This window comes from Corapipo altera, unplaced genomic scaffold, assembly GCF_003945725.1.
Source record: "Corapipo altera isolate COAL_440 unplaced genomic scaffold, ASM394572v1 22, whole genome shotgun sequence".
Taxonomy (NCBI): domain Eukaryota; kingdom Metazoa; phylum Chordata; class Aves; order Passeriformes; family Pipridae; genus Corapipo; species Corapipo altera.
In genome coordinates, this window is record NW_020884886.1 from 15191183 (window position 1) to 15202901 (window position 11719).

The 11719-nt window shown below is 43.5% G+C and overlaps 1 protein-coding gene across 13 annotated transcripts in view; it reads right to left on the minus strand.

Annotated features, from left to right (window-relative positions):
• Nucleotides 1-11719, minus strand: part of APBB2 (amyloid beta precursor protein binding family B member 2) — a 178433-nt gene extending 166714 nt beyond the window's left edge. For 12 of the 13 annotated variants that reach the window (XM_027642570.1, XM_027642579.1, XM_027642572.1 and 9 more), the window contains exon 1: nt 11563-11658. The gene's annotated coding sequence lies outside the window, so the exon portion shown is untranslated. The other variant, XM_027642569.1, reaches the window with a different exon arrangement.

Below are 11719 nucleotides of genomic sequence, written 5' to 3' on the forward strand. Positions count from 1 at the left end.
GATTCACATCCTGCCATAACAGCACGTTGCATTTACCCATGCCAAAAACATTTGCTTGCAATCTCAGCTCAAAGAGCAATCCTAGTATGGGGAAAGCCCAGTTCCATGCTTGAACACTGGTTGCTTGAGGAAGTTCTCAAGTATTGGCACTCGGCAGCAGGGCAAACTCAGGATGTGCTAACACCATGTGCCAGGCAAGAAAGCTCTACGAGTCTGAGGCCACTGTGCAAAGAGTATCCACCCCATTACTTTGGGAGAACTAATGACACCAGTACAAACATCAGCAACCTGTGAATTTTCCATCCCTATACCACAGCAAAAATAGTACAGGCAGCAGAACCTAAAGCTTAACACTAGTTAGGTTTGCAGTTGGATCAGCATCTCCTGAATCAGCCCCACAATGTCCAGTTTTGGTTTTACAGCTGGAATGTTGTGTGGGCTAGCAGTCTTATTTTAAACTCTTGCACACGTGTTACTTAACCCACAGATTTAAAACATCCTCGGGACTTACAGAGATGAACCTTAACAGCTTTCTGGGAGTCATAGGATTTATTGGGCCAAAAATTAAGGGGTTACAAGCTCAAACTTCTGATTTATAGGAGAAGCTCATATTTCTTAATTTAAGTCCCACTGCAAGCTGGCATACTGTCAACCACATCAAGTGCTATTTTTTCCAGCTCTATATTTACACTTCAAGGATTATGTAGAAGCACAAAGAAAAAGCAAAGAAACCAGCTAAATGCCTCAATGTGAACCTTTTGGGGAAGGTTCAGAGAAGTCTGGGTTATATGTCTTCAAACAGGTCTCCAAAGCAGTATAAATCTAGACATCCATGAGAACTCAAAGAAGGAGGATCCAAGTTTTAAATTTAGGAAAACAATCGTTTTACCTTGCATATGCACAAGAACTTGAGAAAGCATTGCGAGGAAGGCAGGTTTCTCTTCTGCTCTGGAAAGAGGCACAGCTGAAGAATTTCAGCCTCACCCATGCAAAATTAGATATTTATTTTGGATAAATCCCACAAAATGTTTTCCGTCCAGCTAGCACTCCTACCTGCTGGCTTAGCAGCAGCAGACCAAGGCACTGTGCTGCAGGATGGCAGGCAGCCAGCCGCCAACTCCTGTTTCTCTCCAGAGACTGGCAGGGTAGACTGCTCAGTAAAGCCTCTGGATTACTGCAAAGCAAGGACAGAGGCAGCTCTCATCTGCTGCGTCTCTGGGGCTACAAGGGTCACCAGAGCCACTGCTACCACAGAGACACTTTCATACAATTCTTACCAGCAAGGCCTGTCACAAATTTAGGGATGCACCTCACCATATCCTGCCTGTCAGCTATTCTCATCACTGCAACACGTGCACACAAGTTGGAAAGCAGGGAGAAGAATGAGCATCACCTCCTGACTTGCTGGTAGGACCAGGCAGGCACTGAGGGACTCCCCTTTTTTCTCCCTAAAAATGAGTAAGTAAAACCACATTACATCACTGTATCTGTTGCTACGTACTGGCTGTCCAAAACCAGAGAGTGGAGACTGTATTTCAGAACCAGCATGCAGTAGTGCTGGCTGATTTCTAGCCCAAAAGCAAGATAGGAAACAACAGAAACATGATTTCCACCTGAGGTAAAAACCTTTAACAGTGTTCTGAGGGTCCCATCACTTCAGGACATCCTTGGCATTAAGCCTCATTGACATCTCTCAGACCCTCCAAATCACCCCTCTTAATCCCCCTTCCCCACACAGACCTATCACTGAGAATATCTGAATTTTCTGTGGTCTGCCTTTAGAGTTACACCTCAATACAAGGGCATCAAAGTATTGACATGCTGTTAGGCTACAAAGACAAATTTCCCAGGGAACCCTTAAGCAGTTTCCCTGGCAAACAGCACCATCTTTATCACATAAGGACATATCTATAATGGTTTTCAAAAAAGAATTACTGGTCTCTAAACACTCATATGCCTCTACCAGAGAGCTTCCTACACTTTGACATATATAGGATCATTGTGTTTACCCACGTTTAAATCCATACTTGCAAAGGGAAATATACAGGATATTTTATGGAAAAAATTTATACGTGCCAATGCTGATGTAACAGCATGCAAAGATTATAAAAATAAGGTTAAAACACACTTATATAGTGAAGCATGGTTTGCTAGCAGCTCTTGCATACTCTTAAATAATAGCATGTTTAAAGCAACACTGCTTTGTGTTATTTCAATATCCTTGAGTAGTCATCTTACCAGCCAACAAAGTTATCTAACAATAAGTCTGATCTCAAACATTTCCAAGAAGCAAACATCAAATAATTAGAAACATGTTTCTTTTTTAATGCTTCTCTGTTCAAATACGCAAGTGTCACCAAACATTTTTCCTAAATTTGAGAACTTTTTCAAGATAACAAATGTAGAACTTCTCAAAAAAACCAAAAAAAATCCTGTTTGTCTGAGTACATGCATCTTTTCTTATACAGTTGTGTTACTTAAACGACTCCCTTCACTGATGGTTCTCATGTTGTTTGACTGTTTTCTTAAACTGTGATGGGAAAAAGAAAAAGGAGGGAGGAAAGAAGAAAAAAAAAGGCAAGCAGGTTCCCACAGGACTCTAAAAATATGAGCTATTTCCAAAGCAGGCAATTCTCACTATCTTTCAGATTCAAGTGAAATTACCTTTATAACCTTCCCCTTTCCTTTTACCTATCAGTATATGTTCCATTTCTGTTGTATTTTTAAGCTGACTTTTACATCTATACTTTTGGGAGAAGATAATATCAGAGTAAAATTTAATTTCTTAAAAGGCAAATTTTTTTTTTAACATTTCAATTTCTTCTAGAAGTCCCTAACCATAGTAAGAATTTAACAGTAACTAATGGAGGATATGATACCATACTGTCAGCCAAGATAACACAAAATAAGGGTGGGGTATTAGCATTTTACACAAGCACACACCCACCATACACACAGCTATCTCATGGAATTATGCATCATCAAGATGGGCTTTTAATCTATCAACATCTTTAATAGGCTTCAAAGTCTCCAGTTCCCCAGATACACCCTGCTCCCATTGCAGCGATGGGAAGGAGTGGACTGGCAATGCTTGTGCCGCTTCATCCTTCCCTGGCCCTCCATGGCCAGCAGACCTGTGCAAGGGCAGGCCAGCTTCCTGCCCCACTTCCTCCACACCTGGGGCAAACACCCCTCTCCTGGACTGCAGCACTCTCCTTCAGCAACAAGGGCAAAGCAATACGGGACCATTATGGATGGTGCACATCGGTGCATGCAGGTCTCTGCCGTATGGCAGAGGAGACGGCACAGCTGCAGCGGGAAGGCAGGAAGGACCAGTGGTACTGTATGGTTCCTCTGTGAGCACTGCATTTCACTTTCCAAGCCACATCAGCTCCACATCGCCCCTCTTCCTCCCCAGAAATCAGGTACCTGCTCCATCACCGCAGCACTAGCCCCTCTCTATCCTAGTGGCAGGCCACCTCCCCATATGTTTAAAGATAGTAAAACAGACCTCAAACTTTCCTGGTATGGCAACACAAACTCTGCTTGCTCTCCATTTCCTATATTTTCCAGCATCAGAGAAAAAAATGGCTTTATGAAGGAAAAATGACCACTTAAGCATTCAAGAGGGAAGAAAAAACAGCAGGAAACTTTTGCATAGATTACTTTCATTACTTTGAAATACCTTACATCACTCTAGCAAAGGGAGTTACCAAAACTTAACTCTGTCCTAATACTTTTTACCTTGTTCCCCTTTCTGCTGACCAGCATCACCACATTGACTTAGCACACATCCAGGGCCAGCCATTCCACAGGAAAACACAAGTTTCCCATGACAAAACTGCCAGGACACCCCAAGCCTGCCACTCTATCAGGGTGCCTGGCCTGGTGGACCTCACAATCCCCCAGAGGTTTTATACCCAGATGAGTATCAAGGGGAAAAAACCAAACATGGACATCCTGCAGCTCCTGCTCATATAGGAGGCATGCAGGATGCTGACAAGACAAGGTCATCATGTAGTGCTGGAGGTTTCCTTAAGACCATATGTATCCCAAATACCCAGGTTCCCTACTGTATTTACTTCCAGATAAATCTTTCTTTAAGTTCATAGATTGTGCCCTATATGTACTTATCTTCAACTCATTTAAACAACTTAATTAAACTATCTTTCCATTATGCTGCATTTAAATCCTAATTTAATCTGACAAGTGCCAAACTCTCCATGGGAGGGCAATCCTCCTCCTTATTTCTCTTCCTTGCAGTTCCCTTTCATCTGTCATGCTGGTTCTCTTCACAGCTTCCTCCATAGCTACACAATTCAATAAGTTGCTAAGAAATACCTCTTCCTAACAATAATCCTCTTTGCAAATAGAATTAACAAGGCAAGTGTAAACACGAGAGCAATGAATTCGTTGTCATATTTACCCAAACTACTGCTTCCAGTTCCTCATAATGAAATTCTATATTAAATACATAGGATGGCTTAATGTCAATCTCCTCATTTTCTGAATTCTGCATCTGGCCAGTAAGCACCCTGCAGCATCTCCCTCTAACTCAGATGAGAAATTATAGTTACGACGTTTCCAAAAAGGCTTCACTAATTTGTGCCAGTATTAGTCACACCAAATTATTGCCATTTAATAACTGTTTGGAGGGCTTTCTACCCCGAGAACACTGCAAAGGAAAGACATGTTTGTACAACAGATAACAACAAAATACGTAAAGCTTATGGTAGTTTCTTCTGTTCAAACAAGTTAATTCATAAAGGTAGGGAACATTTAGTGCCTGCCAGTTTCCTTCCCTTTGGAATCTGTCCTTCACACACAATAGTTACACTCGGAAAACTCCCTCCATAATCAGCTAGTAGACATAAGAAAAAAATCAGTTGTGACTGAGAAAGTACTGCATGAAGCATATTTTAGTACCAATATTAAACCCAAAGGGTATTTTTAAACACATAATCTACACTTGGAATCTGCAGAGGTAGTTTAGAAATGTTCCTTTTGGTGCAATTGAAAATTAAACTGTGTTTGCACTAAAGGGAAGCAAAAAATAACCTCTAACGAAACAGCTAAACACACTACAAAACTGCTTAAAAGCATATCACAGCAAAGCAAGACTAGTGCTTCCAGGAGGGTTTTCTCAAAGGCAGGCAGAACTGATGTTTGTCTGACAGAATACATTAACTGAGGTGCAACATAATCCAGCAAGGAAGACAAAGGAAAGAGTGAAAGGTTCCTGTTTTCTACAGAAAATAAGGACAGCCAAACAGTAATAAATCATTCAGTTACAACTCTATTTTGAGAGGACACTACAGAGATTTTAGCGGAGGTTAAATTGTGAAGTCCAACAGATTAAACTGCCAAATATAAGTCTTCCAGGAGTTTGCTTAAAGTACTTTACGGCCATAGCATAATTCATAACAAAACAAACCAGAATTACAAATGTTGGCTATATGGTATTGAGATCAGAAGCAAAAATATGCATATTTTATTTTCTAGGAAACCTTCCTCTGTCACATATTATTACTTTCAAGGCACTACTACTCAAGTTAGCAGTACATTCATGAATTCCTAGAGTAAACTGCATCTGACTTCATTCATCGGAGATCAGTGTTCAGCATCAAATGCAGCGCAGACTACTGATAAAGGCAGAAATTTGCATCTGGTTAATCATCCTAATTGTTATGCAGACCACTTTAAAAAGGGACTAATCAGTGTTATACTCAGATGCAAGGTTTGTTCAGCAGTAAAAGTCACCATCTAAATGGTCATACAAACAAATAGCACATTTTCAGGGGCAACTGAAGCTCAGCGCATTTCAGCTAAAAAATGAGAATGGTTTTGACACTGGGAGACAGAACTTTGAGATTGATCTTAGATCTCCAGGTAAATCGAGTTTCATCTTTCTAAAGCATAAGAAGCCCACCACACAAGGTCAACTCACTATCCTGCAAGTGATGGAGGCCAAGTGTCCACTGTCTTTGTCAGAGCAGACTCCTACATTCATTTCCAATCGCCTTGCTACAGGGTCTGCAGTTATACCCTTGGCAATAGACTTCAGCAACGAGGACCTCAGATGAGGCACAGATAAACAAGTGTTCATTAGCAATCTCAGGGCACTGTCTGCAATGTTTCCTTCAAATTCTTCTGACGGAGCTCTGCAATCTTGCGCTTGAAACACCCCTGGAAGAAGGTGAATGGAAAGTGGTAAAAGAGACAACAATCCCAGTAAGGTTCCAGGGGAATACAGAGCTGCAAAGACTAACACCTCTACTGGGATACTAATTAACTCAACTGATGCTAATGATAAAAAGAGAGTATTCGGTCATCTTGATAAACTGTCTATTGTACAAGACTCAGTACAGTTTGTACAGAGAGATGTCCTTTCCGAGTTCTTCAAAGGTGCCAAACCTGGACAAGGTACACCCATTCCTTCTGACCCATGTGAACTTCCAAAAGGACATCAACCATATCCCTTACCAAAAAACTGAAGGCTTTCTTGCGGAAATAAGACAGACAGAAATAAGAAAAGGTCCTATGCAGGGAGATAGATAGATGAAAAATAGAAGGAGGATAAGGGTAAGAGTAAACTGTCTCTTCTTTGAGCGAACAGAAGTTACCAATGAAGTTTGGCAGAGACATATGCTCAGGCTTTGGCTGCTTGACACATTCATGTGAGACAAGGAAAGGGGGATAAACAGTAAGTCGAGGAAGTGTGATGATAAAAAAATGTATTATAGTAGAAAGGCCTGGATGTTAAGAATTGCACAATCTCCCCTGGGAGACTGAGTCAACAAGGGTGCAGAGGAAAGCTAATGCAAATAAACACAAGAAATGTAAGAAGATGCACATGGGAAAGACACAACCATGTCTATATGTCACCGTGGGATTCCAAACTGACCATACTCCTAAGAAACATCTTGACATTTCAGTTTCACAGATTCAAGAAATTAACTCTCTAGCAAATCTCCAAAAAGCAAATCAAACATTACAAATCACTAAGAAAGAAAACAAAACATAGTTATTTCCCTGTATAGCCCCAAAGCTCACCTACATCTTGAAAACTGTATACAGCCCTGATCCTCCCATCCTAAAGTGACAAGTAGAACTAGGATCAACTCCTGGAATAGGTTGCTCATGGTCCAGAATGGCTTCCAGACAAAGAATATCCGAGTAGGCAATTCTTCAGGCAGGTCAAAAAGCAACTTGATGAGGAAGACAGAGGCCTACAAAATCCTGAATGGCATAAGTACAGGATCACTACCCATCCCTGCCACAAAAGAGCTAAGAGTCACCACATGAAGGAAGCCAAGCAGAAGGAGGGAATCCCTTACACAGCCAGAAGCAGACTCACAGAGAAGCAGCACTCCTGGCCAAAGACCATAGAGGCTGCAACGAAGTCCCAGGAGGCTGCAGACAAAGCAGATATGCATTTGGAACCAAAAATGTTTTGAAACAGGGAAAGTTTGCACCTAACTCTGGCAATGCCACGCTGAGAACAGAGAGAGGTTCAGAGAGTATCTATAGAGGAGGTTTTGAAAAAGGGCGTCCTGTTCTTATTTTTCCTTGGATATCTGTTTACATGGAGAGGAAAAAAAAAAAAAGAAATGTTGCAGAAAACAACAAATTAAAAAGGGAGCAGGCTGAAGAAGGAAAAAAAATTGGGAAACTAAAGCAGGACACCACACAGAGCATCCCAACAACACTCTCTGCTCCTTAAATCTCTGGGGACATCATGGATTACTCCTCTGCCTGCACAAAGCCATACTGAGACAAGGAAAGAGAAACAGGCACAGAGCACAGAGGTGCTGAGATACTGGTCACTGAGTCTGGATCCCACCAGCCCACAGAGAGAGGCAGGAGGAGACTGACAAGAAGATCCCATTCCTTTGCAGGGTGCAAGATAGGAAAGCTATAAATAAAAAAAAAAACCCACCTGTAAGCTCAGGAAGAGGCTTTGGAGAAGCAAGAACAGGAACTGCAGCCTCATGCATTAGCTATACATGTCCCAAGGTCTCCTTTTCCCTGCAAAAGGGATGTGAGTCACAGAGTCAAAGAAGCACATCATAAATGCACCCATTTCCACCTCTCCATTATTTTCTCACATTTGATTTCAGCAGGGAATAGATCAGCCTAAAGTATAAGTCAGCAAGAAAGAGCCCCTCATCCCTCCTGATGGCAAGAGACCCTTGCTTTGGCCCATAATAGTTGCTCTTTCATTTCTATACTTACTACATCTCTGAGAAGCAGTCAGGTACTGCTGACACAGTACCCATTATACAGCATCCACAGCTGGTTCTATTCCACGTTGCACACACGATATTTTTAGAGTCAACTACAGACTTTATACACGTTCAACTACTGCAACCACCATGCCAGACAACTCAGCTATTCTGCATGACAGCAAATTGAGACAAATCCCATGCACAACTAGCTCAACTAGACTTGTTTTCAAATTTGCTTTAACTTCATTTATTCCAGTCTTCCAGTCACAGCATAGCTTGGAGCACTGGTCTCAGTTCACATCATCTGAGTCTGCTGTACAGCCCCCCAAGAACTGCTTTTTTATCTTTCTTGAGAAGATTTATGAATTACTTATATGGGGGGGGAGGTTTGCTGCAGTTCATTTTTTAACCTGAAGGTTAGTAAGCTCAAGCAGCTCACGCACAAACGTACATTCTTCTTTTGCACAGTTTTGATTTAAAGAAAAAGGATTTTCCACACAATTACATGCAGCTGTTAGACAACACATTATTTTGCAGGGGGGAAAAAAACTAACATGCAAAACATTTCAGAAAGTCCCCACTAAGCACACTGCAATCCTTTCTATGCAGCAATACAAATTGTAAAGCAAGCATTTTTATGCCAGTTTTGAATGTCAGATCTTAAAAATAAGAAACTCTAGCGCAGAAAATCTATGTTAACTCAGACATACGGAAAAGCTTTTCCTGAGTCACCAAGCCTTATTTCCTATTGCCACAGCCAAGCACACAACACAGACTTCCTCAGTATATCCTCAAGAGCCAGCTAAGAGGCTTGCTTCCATTTATCCCACTTGAAGGTAGTTCTAGAACCTCAGTCCATTTAGGGAAGAAACTGTGTAAATTCTAACTTAAGTTTATTCATGCCAGTTTATATCTATTTGTTCTCATGCCAACATTGTTCTTTAGCTTAAATAGCTCCTTGCCCTTTCTAGTGTTTATATCCCTGCTGTATTTGCAGACTGCAATCATATTCCCTCTCAGGCTTCATTTGCTAGGCTAAACAAGCTGGGCTTTCCTCATGTCCTATGGAATAGGAGGCATTTCTGTTCTCCAGCTTCAGTCTGCACCTGTCCCACCCACAGCACAGGTGAGAGAACCTGTGCCTGGCACTCCCTAGGAGCTTGCACCTATCCCGCCCCCCCTCCTGCCAGTGTCCCGGCCAAACACAGTCTACCACTACCTTTACTTTCTCCACGGCAGCAAGGCGGCAGCAGCTTGATCCGCAACGATCCAATGCACCCAGCACATGCTCTACCATTCTCAGTAATGGAGCTCCCTGCTTGCAGCAGGGAACAAAGGCAAGACTTTGTCTTCCACCAGCAAGTGGAATACATACAGTTTGCTTTCAGCACAGATGATTTTTTCAAGTGTGACCACACATCCTAGGTCAGAGCTTGCTATCTGATGGAGATGCAATCAGTTGATTGCTCACCACAACCTACCAACTACCAGGATTCATTTTAGTTTTTCACAATCTCTGCTAAAAAATTCTTATAGTAGGCAATCTGAAGTATTCAAATTCCCCTTTATCTAGCTCCTGAAGTAAGCACTCTCTTCAGCTTAAACCCTGCAGCAGACCTTTCTAGGCTCCTCAGGCATTTCCTAAGGAAGTCACCATCCCTCCTGAGGAAGAGCACAGCACAGCCTACTCAACACCACACCAAAAATGAGCAGTTTTGTCACTGGTTCCCAACTTAGTTGCAGAACTGAAAAACAAAAGAAATAGTACAGGTTTCCAAGTCATGCTTTCCATTTCCCAGCAAATGATTCCCACAGTTGTAATCTACTGCTTAGACGACTCTCTTGCTGGGAAAGGCACATTCACTCATGCTGTTTCAGAGCCAAGAATCTTCCTCCTTGTTACTACCAAGTTACATATTCTTCCTAATACATGAAAAAACTATTCTTCATCCCAAAGAGTCCTCTCCAGATCTCAATTTCCCCTAGGTGGCAAAAAAAATCCCAAAAATACAAGCCAAAAAGTATTCCATCAAACACTTATTGCTCTAAAATAAAGGAAGAACAAAAATACCCACACTCCATATGACTGTTCCAGGCAAAGAAATTAATCAGCCAAGATTTTGTCCCAAGGTCACCATAAGAGGATGTTTCTCCCTTTAAGTGCTAGGACATCTGCAGACTTATTTTAACTAAATGCAATTATGCAGGCAGAAAATAGTTTTAAACACAAGGCAGACAACTCATTCAGTCTTTCAGAACATACTAGAGCATGAGATGGCAGGACGATGACATGTCAGATCTAGAATGAACTAGAGGAACACACCATCGAGCCAGAGGACAGAGCAAAGCTGCAGCAGCTCAGCAGCAACCCACACCTCAGCTTCTGGGGCAACACAGCAGACCTTTAGTGAAGCATTGAAACTTGCTGCAGATACTGTCATCCTGCACAACTGATTGCAGGTACCATGCACATGTACCATGTACAGCTACCAACAGCATCCACAATACAAAAAGCCTACAAGCCCATCACCACTTCAGGGTTGGGTTTTTTTCTTCATTTTAGTTATTTTGAGTTTAAAGCCAAGAACTATACTTGTCCTTCCCAGCAAGCAGAAGCCCACCTAAGAATTAAAAAACATTGCAAACAAGCAGGCAAAGCAACGAAGTACAAATACAAACCACTACACTTTCCATTTTATCTGTCTGAATTCACTCTCTCTCTAGCTGCAAGCAGAAGTAGCTCTGTCGCTGCCTTGGGACCCAAGCAAATTCGTGAGAACTTCCAAGTGGGATTCATGGGGTCCACGTTCTGTTCCAAGGACTGTATTTTTTTGCACGCTCCCATTTGCAACCCTCGACTACGATTTAATCACAGAGCTGAACTCGCAAAAGCCCGTTCTAACAACAATAACAATTTTTAAAAGGTACTTCTACAGGCATTTTTGACACTTTTCAGGCTTTTTTACCGCACCACCATCAGCAGAACCAGACTGGCTGCCGCTGCTATTCGCCGCCCGCGGGCGCAGAGCCCACGCTCGCCCCAGGCTGGAGCCAGCTCTGCAGCAGCAGCGGCAGCACCGCAGCGCTCCTGCACGCCGGGGGAAGGCAGCGGACCGCCGGCCGGCCCCGGCCCCGCACCCTCGAGGCGGGGATGCGCCGGAATCGCCCCGGGCAAGGGCGACGGGACCCTCCCCCGGCCTCCTGCCCGCTTCCTCGGGCAGCGGGCCGGGGCGGCGGCACCGCGGGCGGCCGCGCACCGAGGGCTCCGCCGCGGGACACGCTGCGCTGCGCTGCCCGCCCTTCTTCCTCCCTCCCGGTCCGCCGCCGAGCGCACCTGCCCGCCGCTCCGCTCCGCCGCCCGCCCCGGAGGCGCCCGTAGCCGCTGCGGGATGCGGCCAGCCTTCCGGAAACGCTTCCCAGCCCGCTGCGCTTACCCAGGAAACGATTCCGGCCGCCGGCCGCCACCGCCCCTCCTCTCCCTCCGCCCCGGC